The sequence below is a fragment of the Spermophilus citellus genome (assembly GCF_964194105.1).
Source record: "Spermophilus citellus genome assembly, chromosome: 6".
NCBI classification, from domain to species: Eukaryota; Metazoa; Chordata; class Mammalia; order Rodentia; family Sciuridae; genus Spermophilus; species Spermophilus citellus.
In genome coordinates, this window is record NC_138187.1 from 88,706,541 (window position 1) to 88,720,958 (window position 14,418).

The 14,418-nt window shown below is 39.8% G+C and overlaps 1 pseudogene across 1 annotated transcript; it reads right to left on the bottom strand.

The window, feature by feature from the left end:
* Positions 1-968: 968 nt before the first annotated feature.
* On the bottom strand, positions 969-14,092 carry LOC308651268 (ras-related protein Rap-1b-like; annotated as a pseudogene). Its single transcript has 3 exons — positions 13,913-14,092; positions 13,513-13,773; positions 969-1,109 (listed from the first exon to the last, which is right to left on the bottom strand). The product of its transcript is annotated as a ras-related protein Rap-1b-like (transcript).
* Positions 14,093-14,418: the final 326 nt, after the last annotated feature.

Genomic DNA, 14,418 nt, shown 5'->3' on the forward strand with positions numbered 1-14,418 from the left:
TGCCAATGTTTAGGATACAGATGTAAAGAAAGGGCTGGGACAAGTGTTGGCACTGAAATAAGGACATGAAAGATTTTATTAGCCAACTTTCTGTTATTGTAAAAAAATACTTGAGATAATTCTTTAAAAGTATAACATTTTTATTTTGGCTCACAGTTTTGTAGATTTCAATCTATGGTCAATTGACACTTTTGTCTTGGGCCTGTGATGAGGGCACACATCATGGTGCCAGCATATGGGGAAACCATTCAGCTCTTGAATGATATGCAAAGAAGAAAGGAAGAAGAGGGGCCAGGTCCAAATTTCCCCTTCAAGGGCATACTCCTAGTGACCAGAAGAACTCCCACTAAGCCTCACCTCTTAACATTTCCACCATGTCCATAGAGCAACGAGCTTGGGACTAAGCCTTTAATACCTAGGTTTGGGAGAACATTTCTGATCCAAAACATCTAAGACGGAGATACTAATTTAAGCAACACTATTGTTCTTTCTTGGGAATATTGTGATAACTAGGGACAAATGGCACACATAGGGTTCCCCATCAATGAGAAATCTTTACATGTCTTTTCATTAGACTCTCTAACTTCGAGTACCTGAAAGTTCAAAGGTAACTCAGCAGCTAGCCACAGGACTCCAGAACTGACTTTAGACAGAGCAGCAGGAAGAGTAGAAATCTGCCAGAGGCAAGTGCAGAAAGGCATGGATAAGAAAGTCTTCTGCCTATGGAAAGAAAATCTTTGCAATTCTATTTATATCAAAAATATATTTTAGGAGAGAGAAGATGGAGGATCAGAGGAAGGGTGCTCTTCCCAGCAGCTCTTTAGCTCAAGATGTAAAATATGGGAGGACTGCTCCTCAGCTAGGTGGGTAACTAAGAGATCACACTGAACTTCAATATTGGACAGCAAAAGAAACCATGGCAACACAGAGAGTGAGAAACTTCTGACCTGCTATAAGAAGTAATACATTCAAGATGTGTCAGCTTGGGGCAGGGGCAAGATGGCGGCTTGAACGCAGCGGGCAGCGGTGGAAAGCTTAGATGAGCCTTTCCACAGCTCCTGTAGCAGCATCTGCCCCAATTTCAGCTGAAGACTGAGGGTCCCCAGGGACTGGAAGAAATCACAGTGCCGGCTTGGAAAGAAGAAGAGGAGCCACAGCCGCCGCCGCCGGCCATACCGCCGCGCTCCCCTGAGCGCTGGTCCCTCCCCGCCGCCCGGTAACAGGCCGCCGCGCCTCCGCGCTCCCACCACCGCCGCCACAGGCCCGCCGGAGCCGGAGCCGGAGGGAGTGGAACGGCCCCGCACCCCGACCGCCGCCGCCGGCGCCTCGGACCGGGCCGCGCCAAAGCCACGTCCCGCCTCGCGCGAGGAGGAGGGCGCGTGGCCGTTGTGGGACCTGGACCTGCCGGGATGTGGCGCCGAGTCCGCAGCGCCCGCGCCAAGCGGCCCCCGCCGCTCGAGCGCCCCCAAGGTCCCTGGGCGGCTGAGTGTGGTTTCGCCGCCGCCAGGCCCGCACCGCCGGAGCCCCGCGGAGCCGCTGCCTGGGACGGAGCCCAGGCCTGTGATTGAAAACATCAAGTCATGAGCCAAGGTGGAGGAAATCCATCACGACTTCAGCGCGAGCAGTAAGGCTGCAGCCCCAGGTACACGGCTCTATCGGCCCCATCTTCTTCTCCTCGCCGCCTCTCCGCCTTGCTTCTCTCCAGCTGTCTCTCCCCCCAAGCTCAGTCTCTAAATCTAGATTTCAATTTCTTTTCCCCATCCCGCCCGCTCTCCCGCGTGTCTGGTACCCGGCCCCCGCGCCCCGAGGCGCCGCCTCCCCTCCCCCAACCCGCACCCCCTCTCCGGGGGTCCCGAAGGCCGCTGCCGCCGCCTCCCACAGAGCACCATAGAGCAGACTCTTCACCACGCGAATGAGCTGCCGAATTAAATGAAACAGCTGATAAGATGAGAGACAATTTAAAATCCAAGTGAACCGAGAACACGCACTGAGCCCTGATCCGCTGAATTCAAACTCCCGGTCACCTGCTTCCCGCAGACAAGCTGCCCGGCTCCTTCGGCCCCTTCTCCTTTTCCTCTCCGCCTCTCCGCCTTGCTTCTTTCTCCCCAGCTGTCTCCCCTCCCAAGCTCAGTCTCTAAATTTAGATCTCAATTTCTTTCCCCCACCCCACCCGCTCTCCTGCGTGTCCGGTACCCAGACCACGCGGCCCTGAGGCGCCGCCTACCCTCCCCCAACCCGCACCCCCTCCCCGGGGGTCCCGAAGGCCGCCGCCGCCGCCGCAGCCGCATCCCGCGGAACACCATAGAGCAGAATCTGCACCGCGCGAATGAGCTGCCGAATTATATGAAACAGCTGATAAGATGAGTGACAATTTAAAATCCAAGTGATCCGAGAACACACACTGAGCTCTGACCCGCTGAATTCAAACTCCCGGTCACCTGCTTCCCGCAGACAAACAGCTATGACACTGCATTAATTCATCCGGCTGAAACAACTGGTCAGCCCTTCTCATCATACGAATGTAAATGCCTACCGAGCCTTCATAAGTAGTGGCCACTGGTTTGAAACGGGGCTTGGGAGAGGAGGACCCACACGTTGAATTGGTCGCCCGGCAAAGGGAAACGACGTCATCAGACTGCTGCAGAGGAGATAACTTAGTTGAAACAGGTGTGTGATCCCATAGCCTTACCTCTCCACACATCGGGAAACCCTTAGGGCCCCTCCCAGCTCTCCCGTGAGTGCTACAGCCAGCCCGAGGAAGTCAGAGGTGGTGCGGGTCCCACCCCCACCAGGGCTGACAGCTGAGGTTCCTTGCACCAGCTACCGGGGGCGTGGCTACTGGAGGGCAAGTAAAATACGCTGAGGATTCTCAGCCCCAAACTCTACAAGCTTAGGGTCTGAGGGAATGGCAAACTGGAAGAGTGTGCCCAGTCGTTCATGAAAACAGGGGTCCCGGGAGCAGCAGACTTGGCGTGTAGCCAGTATTGTGAGAGGGGGCCTGGCTAGAGAAAAAGTGGGAAGTGACTAGACACAAGAGGAGGCCCTAGACACTCAGGATTGGAGACTCGCCCAGTCTGGGAGGAGCTACTGCACAGTGATTGGTTCCCCCGTATTGACAGGAGAAACTTGACCTGGTGGGCACAGCGCCATCTCCTGGAAGAGAAGTTAATCAAACTCTAAGACTGCATCTATTAGGGTTTTTTTTTTTTTTTTTTTTTTTTTTTTTGATCTGGGTTTTTCTTTCATTTTCATTTTTTCTTTCTTGTTGTTTTATTAATTTTTTTTCTTTCTTTCTTAAAAATTCTTTTTTTTTAATTTTTTTTTCTACTAATTTTAATTTAAATTTTTTTTTTAAAATTATTATTATTACTTTATTTTATTATTTTTTTTAAAATCTTTTTCTTTTTTAGTTCCTATTCTTTTACTTCTTTAGTCTTTTCATTTTTCTTATCCCCCCTTTTTTCTTGAATTCTACCTGCCTATTCTCATTCTCTTTAGAGACTTCTTCCCTTCCCTTCAAATACCTTTCCTCCCAAGCATCAAATTAATTTATAGGAGTAAACAGTAACTCAGCAGTCAAACAGAACAAGAAGCAACATGAGCAGCTTCAAAAAACAAGGAAGAAAAGGAGTACAAACAATGCAGGAGAGCCTAAATATTCAGGAGGACCTAGAGTCATCAGATAAATGGTCATATAAAGACCTCAAGGAACACCTAAGACAGATGGAATGGAACCTTAAAGAAGATACAAGACAGCAAATTCAAGCAGCGAAAGAACACATTGAGAATGCATTTCACAAACAGATAAAAGAAGAAGTTAAGCATCTTTATCAGGAGATAGAGGTTATAAAAAATAATCAAACAATAATTCTAGAAATGAAGGAAACGATAAACCAAATGAAAAACTCAATTGAGAGTATCACTAACAGAGTGGAGCAGGTAGAAGCCAGAACGTCAGATAATGAAGACAAAATATACCATCTTGAAAAGAGTCTAGCCAACTCAGAAAGGCTGGTAAAAAATCACGAGAAAAACCTCCAAGAATTATGGGATAACATAAAGAAACCAAACTTACGAGTCATCGGGATAGAAGAAGGTACAGAGATTCAAACCAAGGGAATGAGAAACTTGCTGAATGAGATAATTACAGAAAACTTTCCAGAAATAAAAAAGGAAACAGATATACAAATTGAAGATGCATACAGGACACCGAGCACACAAAATCACAGTAGACCAACGCCAAGACACATTGTTATGAAGATATCCAATATACAGAACAAAGAGAAAATATTAAAAGCTACAAGAGAAAGGAGACAGATTACATTTAGGGGTAAACCAATACGGTTAACCACGGATTTTTCATCACAGACCCTGAAAGCAAGAAGGTCATGGAACAATGTATTTCAAACACTGAAAGACAATGGATGCCAACCAAGAATTCTGTATCCAGCAAAATTAAGCTTTAGGTATGACAACGAAATAAAAATCTTTCATGATAAACAAAAGTTAAAAGAATTTGCAGCCAGAAAACCAGCATTGCAAAGCATTTTGAACAAAACACTACAAGAAGAAGAAATGAAAAACAATAACCAAAACCATCAGTGGGAAGTGCCTCAGTAAAGACAGAGGGCAAGGGGAAAGACAATCATGGAGAAACAAACTAAATTTTTTTTTTAAAAAGGATAAACAATCAAACATGGATGGAAGTTCAAACCACATATCAATAGTAACTCTGAATGTTAATGGCTTAAACTCTCCAATAAAGCGACATAGGCTGGTATCATGGATTAAAAAAACAAATCCAACAATATGCTGCCTCCAGGAGACACATCTGATTGGAAATGACATACACAGGCTGAAGGTGAAAGGATGGGAAAAAATATACCACGCACACGCTCCTCGCAAGCAAGCAGGGGTGGCCATCCTCATATCGAATAAAAATGACTTCAAGACTAAGTTAATCAAAAGGGATAAAGAAGGTCATTATATACTGTTAAAAGAAACCATTCACCAACAAGACATAACAATTATCAATATTTATGCACCAAATAATGGTGCTGCGACATTCATAAAACAAATTCTCCTCAAGTTCAAGCATCAAATAGACCACAACACAATAATTATGGGAGACTTCAACACACCTCTCTCACCATTGGACAGATCCTCCAAACAAAAGTTAAATAAAGAAACTATAGAACTCAATACCACAATCAATAACCTAGACTTAACTGACTTATATAGAATATATCAACCATCATCAAATGGATATACTTTCTTCTCAGCAGCACATGGATCCTTCTCAAAAATAGACCATATATTATGCCATAGGGCAACCCTCAGTAAATATAAAGGGGTGGAGATAATACCATGCATTCTATCTGATCATAATGGAATGAAACTGGAAATCAATAACAAAAGAAGGAAGGAAAAATCCTACATCACATGGAAAATGAACAATATACTACTGAATGATCAATGGGTTACAGAAGACATAAAGGAGGAAATCAAAAAATTCTTGGAGATAAACGAAAATACAGACACAACATATCGGAATCTATGGGACACAATGAAAGCAGTTTTAAGAGGAAAGTTCATCGCCTGGTGGTCACTCCTCAAAAAAAGAAGAAACCAACAAATAAATGAGCTCACACTCCAACTCAAAGCCCTAGAAAAGGAGGAGCAAAACAACAGCAAATATAGCAGAAGGCAAGAAATAATTAAAATCAGAGCGGAAATTAATGAAATTGAAACAAAAGAAACTATTGAAAAAATTAACAAAACTAAAAGTTGGTTCTTCGAAAAAATAAATAAGATCGACAGACCTTTAGCCATGCTAACAAAGAGAAGAAGAGAGAGAACTCAAATTACTAACATACGGGATGAAAAAGGCAATATCACAACAGATGCTACAGAAATACAGAAGACAATTAGAAATTATTTTGAAAACCTATATTCCAATAAAATAGAGGATAGTGAAGACATCGATAAATTTCTTAAGTCATATGATTTGCCCAGACTGAGTCAGGAGGATACACACAATCTGAACAGACCAATATCAATGGATGAAATTGAAGAAGCCATCAAAAGACTACCATCCAAGAAAAGCCCAGGACCGGATGGGTATACAGCAGAGTTTTACAAAACCTTTAAAGAAGAATTAATACCAATACTTTTCAAGTTATTTCAGGAAATAGAAAAAGAGGGAGCTCTTCCAAATTCATTCTATGAGGCCAACATCACCCTGATTCCGAAACCAGACAAAGACACCTCAAAGAAAGAAAACTACAGACCAATATCTCTAATGAACCTAGATGCAAAAATCCTCAATAAAATTCTGGCGAATCGAATACAAAAACACATCAAAAAAATTGTGCACCATGATCAAGTAGGATTCATCCCTGGGATGCAAGGATGGTTCAACATACGAAAATCAATAAATGTTATTCACCACATCAATAGACTTAAAGATAAGAACCATATGATCATCTCGATAGATGCAGAGAAAGCATTCGACAAAGTACAGCATGCCTTTATGTTCAAAACATTAGAAAAACTAGGGATAACAGGAACTTACCTTGACATTGTAAAAGCTATCTACGCTAAGCCTCAGGCTAGCATCATTCTGAATGGACAAAAGTTGAAGGCATTCCCTCTAAAATCCGGAACAAGACAGGGATGCCCTCTATCTCCACTTCTATTCAATATAGTTCTCGAAACACTGGCCAGAGCAATTAGACAGACGAAAGAAATTAAAGGCATAAAAATAGGAAAAGAAGAACTTAAATTATCACTATTTGCAGATGACATGATTCTATACCTAGAAGACCCAAAATGGTCTACAAAGAAACTACTAGAACTAATAAATGAATTCAGCAAAGTGGCAGGATATAAAATCAACACGCATAAATCAAAGGCATTTCTGTATATCAGCGACAAAACTTCTGAAATGGAAATGAGGAAAAACACTCCATTCACAATATCCGCAAAAAAAATAAAATACTTGGGAATCAACCTAACAAAAGAGGTGAAAGACCTATACAATGAAAACTACAGAACCCTAAAGAGAGAAATAGAAGAGGATCTTAGAAGATGGAAAAATATACCCTGTTCATGGATAGGCAGAACTAACATCATCAAAATGGCAATATTACCAAAAGTTCTCTATAGGTTTAATGCAATGCCAATCAAAATACCAACGGCATTTCTTGTAGAAATAGATAAAGCAATCATGAAATTCATATGGAAAAATAAAAGACCCAGAATAGCAAAAGCAATTCTAAGCAGAAAGTGTGAATCAGGCGGTATAGCGATACCAGATTTCAAACTATATTACAGAGCAATAGTGACAAAAACAGCATGGTACTGGTACCAAAACAGGCGGGTGGACCAATGGTATAAAATAGAGGACACAGAGACTAATCCACAAAGTTACAACTATCTTATATTTGATAAAGGGGCTATAAGCATGCAATGGAGGAAGGATAGCATCTTCAACAAATGGTGTTGGGAAAACTGGAAATCCATATGCAACAAAATGAAACTGAATCCCTTTCTCTCGCCATGCACAAAAGTTAACTCAAAATGGATCAAGGAGCTTGATATCAAATCAGAAACTCTGCGTCTGATAGAAGATAAAGTTGGCTCCGATCTACAGATTGTGGGGTCGGGCCCCAAATTCCTTAATAGGACACCCATAGCACAAGAGTTAACAACTAGAATCAACAAATGGGACTTAATTAAACTTAAAAGTTTTTTCTCAGCAAAAGAAACAATAAGAGAGGTAAATAGGGAGCCTACATCCTGGGAACAAATTTTTACGCCTCACACTTCAGATAGAGCCCTAATATCCAGAGTATACAAAGAACTCAAAAAATTAGACAATAAGATAACAAATAACCCAATCAACAAATGGGCCAAGGACCTGAACAGACACTTCTCAGAGGAGGATATACAATCAATCAACAAGTACATGAAAAAATGCTCTCCATCTCTAGCAGTCAGAGAAATGCAAATCAAAACCACCCTAAGATACCATCTCACTCCAGTAAGATTGGCAGCCGCTATGAAGTCAAACAACAACAAGTGCTGGCGAGGATGTGGAGAAAAGGGTACACTTGTACATTGCTGGTGGGACTGCAAATTGGTGCGGCCAATTTGGAAAGCAGTTTGGAGATTCCTGGGAAAGCTGGGAATGGAACCACCATTTGACCCTGCTATTGCCCTTCTCGGACTATTCCCTGAAGACCTCAAAAAAGCATGCTACAGGGATACTGCCACATCAATGTTCATAGCAGCACAATTCACAATAGCTAGACTGTGGAACCAAACCAGATGCCCTTCAATAGATGAATGGATAAAAAAAATGTGGCATCTATACACCATGGAGTACTATGCAGCAATAAAAATGACAAAATCATAGAATTTTCAGGGAAATGGTTGGTACTAGAGCAGATTATGCTTAGTGAAGCTAGCCAAACCCTAAAAAACAAATACCAAATGTCTTCTTTGATATAATGAGAGCAACTAAGAACAGAGCAGTGAGGAAGAGTAGGAAGAAAAAATTAACATTAAACAGAGACTTGAGATGGGAGGGAAAGGGAGAGAAAAGGGAAATTGCATGGAAATGAAGGGAGACCCTCATTGCTAAACAAAATTACACATAAGAGGTTGTGAGGGGAATGGGAAAATAAACAAAGAGAGAAATGAATTACAGTAGATGGGATAGAGAGAGAAGTTGGGAGGGGAGGGGAGGGGGGATAGTAGGGGATAGGAAAGGTAGCAGAATACAACAATTACTAATAGGGCATTATGTAAAATTGTGGATGTGTAACCGACGTGATTCTGCAATCTGCATTTGGGGTAAAATTGGGGGTTCATAACCCACTTCAATCTAATGTATGAAATATCATATGTCAAGAGCTTTGTAATGTTGTGAACAACCAATAAAAAAAAATAATATAAAAAAAAAAAAAAGATGTGTCAGCTTGGCTGATGGCTGTGATGGCAGTGGTGGCTTTGGCTGCTGAGGGGAGGGGGAGTGCAGGCAGAGAGAGGAGAATGAGGTGAAGGAAATACTGGCTTGGGGGAACTTGCAGAATGTAGAGGGAGGCTGATCTTAATGGACCCAGAGTTTTGGGGGGAAGTTGTTGAGTGTAACCAGAACCCAAATCACTCAATCCATGGGTGGATAGTTCAGTGGGAACCAGGTTGCTGGCATGGAGACTATTTATAATCATTGTGTGGCTACAAGCAGAGGCAGGAGATTGGAAACTCATACAGGAAGTTGCCAACTGACCCAGCAGTCACCTATTATGGCCCCCACAGTGTTCCTGGACAAGTGTGGCCAAAACTGGCACAGATAGAATTGTGCCTAAGGCAATCTAGCCTCAGAATACCAAGGAGAGAGAGCTCCTTTCATTTCTGGTGTCCCATAAGAAGACACCAATAATGTCAGACAGGAGCATCTGCACTCTAGGTCTGATCCTGGGTAATTCACATCCATAGTGTTGAATATGAGAACTATGGATGTATAGACTCTGCACCCTAAAAGTGGAATTTTGGGGAGGCACCAGAGACACAGATGTGCAGCAAAGATTAGCATCTCTCCAGCAACACAGGGTGTGAAGTGAATCAAATCTCAAACATCCACCAACAGAGTTCCAAAGGTTGGCCAAGACTAAATTTGAATGATTGGCACCAGACTCACTATGAAAGTATACAACTTGCCAACACTCCCCCAGTCTATCCCATCCTGCACTGAGTGTCAGGGAAGCTGAGAGCTGCTGCAACCAGTTTTGGCTCCTAGTCACAGTGACTGGCAACTTGGTGAGAAACACACAGATATTGGGCTTAGCGACCCCCAGCCCTGATTCCAAGGATTACAGAGCTCCAGAATAAATTCAATGAATGAAAATCCATTCCTGCCTATAGTTTTGACCACCTCAACAGAAACATAACCTTCATTTCTCATTAAGAATTTTTATATATTTTTCTATTCCTTCCAATTTTTTATTCATTTTTATTTTAATTTAATTTTTTTTTAAAAATTCATTTTATTGTATTATTTTAAAAACTTTTTTTCTATTCTGTGTGATTGTGTTTATATGTGTGTGTGTGTGTGTGTGTGTGTGTGCATGTGAGATCACTGCATAGATAGGTTTGAACTACATACATGTGTGTGTGTGTTTGTAAATTTTAATTTCATTTTAATTGCTTCCGTCTTTACCCATTTATTATTTTGCCTTGGTTTGACTTTGGTGGGGTAAAATTATACGTGAATTTGAATTGTTTTGATTGTACATTTTTTTGTTGTACTTTGGTTTCTATTCCTCTTATTACCCCTTCTTTATTCTCTGCCCTCACCAACAGCCAAACTTTTCTGTTCTGTATTCCTCTCTTTTGTTATTTTATTACTCTTAGTAATTTTTTACTCTTCCTTGTATATAGCCATCATCTGCCACCTATCCTTCCTTCCTCTCCTATGTTCACTTTTTAAATATTACAAATAGACACAATCAAAACTGAACTTCAGTCAAGTGCAGTGGCTCATGCCTGTAATCCCAGAAGCTCAGGAGGCTGAGGCAGGACTACTCAAAGATATACTGCACACAGAAGAACCCCAAAACAAACCCCAACCCTCTCAAATAGGTGAAGATCACTAGAAAAACAACCAACTAAATAAAAATCAAGGAAGAATTAAATATAGAAAAGAAACCAAAATGGCACAAAACAATAAACATCTGTCCACAAAAACACTGAATGTAAATGGTCTCAACTCCCCCATCAAAAGACGTAGGTGGGAAGAATGGACTTAAAAACAAGATCCAACTGTGTGCTGTTTGCAAGACATTCATCTCATATGCAAATACACCCATTGGCTGAAAAAAAAGGATGGAAAAAATATTCCATGAAAATTAAGTCTGAAAACAAGACAGACTAGTGATTCTCATATCTGACAAAGCAGATTACAAAGCAATAATTAATCAGAAGAGAGAAAGAATACCACTACTTACTGGAAAGAGAACAATCCAACAAGAAGATATAATAAAAGTAAGTATATATCTCTCAAATGTTACTACACCTAATTATATAAAAATAATACTTCCTGATATTAAAACCCACATAGATCCAATAAATAATACTGGGTCATTTCAACACACCTTTATCACCAATAGACAGGTCATTCAAACATAAAATCAATAAAGATATCTCTGACCTTAATAATACTATAAATCAAATAGAACTAATAGATACCTACAGAACATTTCACTCCCAAACACTTGAATTTACTTTCTTCTCAGCAGTTCATGGAAATTTTCCAAACTAGACCATATTCTAGGTTGCAATGTTAAGTCTTAGCAAACACAAGAAAATTGATAGAATCTGATACATTCTATCATTGATCATAATGGAGTAAAACAAGAAATCCAGAATAAGAAAAATAATAGAAACCTCATAAACACATGAAGATTTGATCAATACTATTTTTTTAAAGAAGATATACTCTTTACAAACACTATTAAATATTGCACAAAACACATTCAAGATGCAAGTAATTTTAATGCAAGTCCTTGCATGGCAATCCAAATTTATTGAACTACTGATGCTGAGTTATACAAAATTATGCCACTTCAATTAAGGCTTTTAGTTTATATTTGGCCACCCAAAGTAGTTGAAACTTCAGGTTGGCCAATTTAAATACTATGGCTCCCATTTTTACCCCGTATACAGATTGCTGTATCACATCAGTTACACTTCCATTGATTTACATATTGCCATTCTCTATGTAATGTTTTGAACTACCAACAATAAAATAAATAAATAAACAAACAAACAAATAAATAAATAAATAAATACATACTATGGCTCCCTGTTGGATAGGCACACGATCTTTATGCCCAAAGGTTAATGCATACAAAGCAGGAAGGCATCGTTAAATAAAACAGCAATAGTTATAGCCAATTAGGCCTTATTACCGATTACATATGATTAAAATTACCTCTCACATTTACATCCACAGTGCTCATCCATCATTTAACATCTCAACCAAAATGTTACACATGTGAAACAATCACCTACAAGCAAAAATACTAAACCTGTATATTTGGTATTGCAAATACAATTATGCATGAGTAGGCAAGGGATTCAGAGTGAGACTCTACAGCTGCAGAAGACTGAAAATTATTTACAAAAGTTGTTGTCATTAAAGAAATATTTGAAAATATAGACTTTTTTGTTGTAGACCCCCACTGTACACACAACTACAAACATTGTTCCCTATATAAACAAGAAAGGAAACACATAATAAAGAGATTTGAAAACTCTAGACATTTCCTTCCAGATAGAGGTTAATCTTAGCTATGAAAAGGACTATTTTAAAGACAAGATCACTATCTCCACAGGTTTCTGAAAAAAAAAAACTATGTAGCTGTGTTAATTGAAGTGCTTATTTTGTACAATACAATGATAATGATCTTGAATTTAAAACAAAAATTATAATAAACTGTATGTATCAAAGAATCAAAGTTATTTAGAGTAGTCTATATAGGAAGTATTTGGACTTTTTTTGGTTATGTTAAAATAGTGGTACTTTCATGATTTATACTATCATACTCTCCAATACAAAGTATGGGATGTGTTAAAATATACAGTACAACATTTTCATACATGCACAGCATTTTTGGACACACAATGTTTCTTAGCAGTAATACTGGCTATAGCCTCTGGTTTTACCAACTGCATACACTAAGATTATTATATAAGTAAAAACCTCTCTTGTGATACTGAAAAGTGATTACAATGGGCAAACTGATAGAGTAGCTTTCATCCGTCTCTTAAAGAGTACCACCATAGGAAAGTCCATCTAGGATGTCCATTGGTTTTTGTTGTTGTTGTTGTTTAGTATTTATTTTAGTTGTAGGTGTATGCAATAACCTTTTATTTTTATGTGGTGTCGAGGATCAAACCCAGAGCCTCACGTGTGCTAGGTGAGCACTTTACCACTGAACCACAATCCCAGCCTCAAATTAGCAAATCCCAAAAATACAGCTGGCGAATGTTATCTCTGATATAAGGAGGCTGACTCATAGTGGGGTAGGGAGGGGGAGCATGGGAGGATTAGATGAATTCTAGATAAGGAAGAGGAGTGGGAGGGAAAGGGAGGGAGCAGGGGATTAGCAAGGATGGTGGAATGTGATGGACCCCATTATCCAAAGTGCATGTATGAAGACTCGAATTGGGTGTCAACATACCTTATATATAGAGATATGAAAAATTGTGGTATGTATGTGTAATAAGAATTGTAATGCAAAAAAGTTCATGTATAAAGGCATGAATTGGCATGAACATACTTTGTATACAAAGACATGAAAAATTGTGCTCTATATATGTAATAAGAATTATAATGCATTCCGCTGTCATGTATTTAAAAAAATAAAATAAAATAAAAGATGTCAGTAGGTTTAACAAAGTTGAAATGCTGGTGCTTTTGACTTGGGCAACAGTTCTTCATACCTGATTTGGAGCTACAATGCATTTATTAGATGGAAGCAGCTGACATCATGACTTTTTGTGGGCTTCCCCAGGCACTGGAGTCTTTCTGTTAATTTGCTGCACTAGGTCATAAAATATTTCATTAACATTTATTTTTTATTTTGAAGAAGATCCTAAGAATGCACAGTTGATCCACTGTCTTGGTAGATTTTGACCTTGTTCCTTTCCTACAACTCTTTCATCTTCCATGTCACACTTATTACTAACCAGAATCATGGGAATGTCATCAGTTTCTTTAACTTAACAATCTGTTTTCTTAGATCTTATAAATCATTAAAGGTGGACTATGCTATGATGGAATAAACTAAAGCAAAGCCTGTCTATTTTTCATGTACAAATCCCTCATTGCTGTGAATTATTTGGTTCCTGCAGTATCCAAGATTACAAGAATACATTGTTGTGCATCTATTTTAACTTGCTTTCTGTAAGAATCTTTTCTCATAGGATATTTTTCAGCAAAAATTCATTGAACACACTGTACAGGCAGAGCAAACATTTCAACCCCTTCTGAACCAAGAACAACTAGTTTATATTCAGGCATGTTTCAAATTTGTCAGAAAAGTACTTTTCATACTGTTGCTTACTTCTCACAGACAGTATCATCCCATATTCCCTCCAGGTTGCTGCTCTGGGTACCACAGTGGTAACCCCTGCCACTCCAGCTGGTTTCTGAACCACAATTTTTTACATGAAGAATGAATCATAGAAGAAATGAGAGAAGAAGTCAAGAAGTTCTTAGAAACAAATGAAAACAGAGATGCAATATATTATGATCTTTGGGATAGTATGAAGGCAGTTCTAAGAGGAAAATGAAAAGTATTAAATGCCTACGTTAAAAAAAATAGAAAACCCCTAAATAAATAATCC